The sequence below is a fragment of the Juglans microcarpa x Juglans regia genome, chromosome 8D (genome assembly GCF_004785595.1).
Source record: "Juglans microcarpa x Juglans regia isolate MS1-56 chromosome 8D, Jm3101_v1.0, whole genome shotgun sequence".
Taxonomy (NCBI): domain Eukaryota; kingdom Viridiplantae; phylum Streptophyta; class Magnoliopsida; order Fagales; family Juglandaceae; genus Juglans; species Juglans microcarpa x Juglans regia.
This window is the reverse complement of record NC_054608.1, coordinates 32,715,952-32,718,684: the sequence shown is the minus strand read 5'-3', so window position 1 is coordinate 32,718,684 and position 2,733 is coordinate 32,715,952.

Sequence of the window (2,733 nt, the reverse complement as noted above, 5' to 3'; positions counted from 1 at the left end):
GTTTGCTCTTTCTCTTGATCCGTAAGGAGGCATGAAAAAAATTTGTATTGGAATCCCCTTCAGCAAGCCATTTAACTATGGATTTTGACAAGCTAAAACTTCCTCTCAATGCACCCATTAAATGTGTTCTTGTTTACAAGACAGTAGCTCCAGTTCCGTCTGAGACAAAAAATTACTAGCAAGACTTACCTCCAAATCAACAATACGGTCCTGCAGCTTTTTTAGTTCCACCTCAACTCGACCAAACACCCCTTGGTTCCACAACCTCAACGCCCGTCTGAGTAAGTTCAACTTCTTACTAATTCGGAACATAGCGCACCCTTCAATATTGGAACTCCAAACCGACTGCACAAGAGGAATAAATTCCTCATGGGAGCCCCACATACGAAGAAACCTGAAGGGCCCAGCAAGCGACATCACATCTCTACCCAACTTCACCAGCATTGAAGCATGATCTGAGGAGGTTCGCGGCAAATACGACATCGACACATCCCCAAAACAGTTCAAAAATTACAAATTCACTAGGATACGATCCAACCGAGCCCAAATTCATTTGCCCCTAGCCTCCCATTACACCAAGACAACCGATTACTGTCGCATGAAAGATCAACCAGAGTACACTTATGAATGCAATCATTAAACTCCCTATTTGCACGAGAGGCCTGCAACAGCCCACCCACATTTTCGCTATCATCTCAGATTATATTGAAATCCCCCCCCCCAATGAACCAAGGGAGTCCACAAGAGTTTTTTCCCTTCAAAAAATCCCAAAGTTCCAATCTTTTGGCTCAAAAACAACTGGCATAAACAAAGGCAGCAAGCACTCGACAGCTTCCATGAACAAGCCACCCACTCATAGCTTGATTCGACATTGAAAGCAGCTCAAACTCTAATTCCTCCACCGTAGCATTATCGTGCTTCAAAAATTGACCAAATCCATTCCCAATACTATGTAACATCACCTCCTGTAAATAATTAGGAGGCAAACCCGACAATGTTAGCCAGATAGGAACCCATGGAGAATCCTTGTCTTCCATATACTTCGGAGTCCAATGAAAAACTCGAAAGGGATTGCCATGTATTTCAAAATTTCCTTGAGCCATTACGCTGATAAAGTCCTCCTCCTTGGCCATCCGAACCAGTACATTACGTGGATTACGCAATTGTCCAATCATCAGAATCAACTAGAGCCCCCACCGATTTTTAATATAAGCACGAATATGATCCATTGAAGGTCAATGATGAAGGAACTTCAGAACCACCGAGAACCGAAACGGCTCAGCGGATTGTTGGATCTCTACTTTCAAAAACATAAAAAAACATCTCGTCATTGCAGAGGAAGAGCAACCTATGGCAAATAGCTGTAGTTTCGTAGCCACCATGTCTGCGAAGCCTCGCCCAACCTGTCCTTCTAAAGGGAAACATGGATCCCGTCCGCCCAAATCAGTCCCCCTCCCCTCATCCGTGATCCCTCCACCACCCTGCCCTACCAATGGAGGGATAGGGCTGGCAGCTAGCGCCATGCAGAACCCTACTCGCCCCTCAATGCTAGAGAGAAAAAATTCTCCTTGCCACGTTACCTGTTAAAAAAGAAAAATTTGAAAACTTACATGTATTAGATTTAATTAAATATCTTATATTATTGATGTGCATTGCGTGGATCGATCGTGACTAGTACTCTACGACAAGTATGTATAATTATATAAGAGTAATGCTACATTCAATCGTGGAGTCTATAAGCATCATGCAGTTGCTTTAAAAAAGAGTGGGATCCTGTATTTATGTGGATCCTGTATTTATTTACTTTTTTCAAATGATTACACGGCGCTTACGCACTTACAATGCAACTATAATTTCTCATTATATATACATATATATATATATGTTATATGTTACATTTATATGTGTATATAATATTATGTAAATAAAAGATACATAATTAACACGTTTTCGTATTCGGCATGCAGGCAGCGAACAAAGAGAGCAGGAAGATTGCGGCAAGTTGCTTCTAGCTGCACTAAAGGGTGACTGGGAAAATGCTCGGCGCATCATTGTAAATGATCCAACCAGGATGCTTAGTGCAAATTTGACTAAAGGAGAGGATAAGGTTATTCACATAGCGGTTACTGCAAAGCGCATTCCTTTTATAACATAGTTGGTACGTTTAATGAGTGATAATTGTAGAGAAATTAAACAACAAATAGAAGCGGAATTACAATAATATGGTGACACTCCCGTGAGGGTATTTGTCCCACAAGTTGGTGATGAATAAAGGGAATTGAGTAATGTCATTTGTGCACCAATGACCCCTATTTATAGGCCATCATGCATCGATTGGCAAAAGGCACATCCATTGGTTAACCAATGGTAACCCAAAGGTCACATCCTTAAGAAGTGATACAACCTATTGAAAAGGGCACAACCATTGGTAAACCAATGGTAACCCAAAGGCCACAACCTTAAGGAGTGACACAATCTCTTGACTAAATCAAAAGGTTGTGTCTCTTGACACTTTACCAATCACATACAACCTTTTGACTATATCAAAAGGTTGTGCCTATTGACACTTCCTTAAATATCACCCCTCATGGGAACCATCACCATGTTAGAGGATATAATTCCAAGGGGTACATCGTTTGGTGATCACACCCCTTAGAATAACATCTCCCACTTGATTACACAAAACGGTGATAATCTAGTTGAGTATTTTACCTTGGTACCAATATGAGCTTT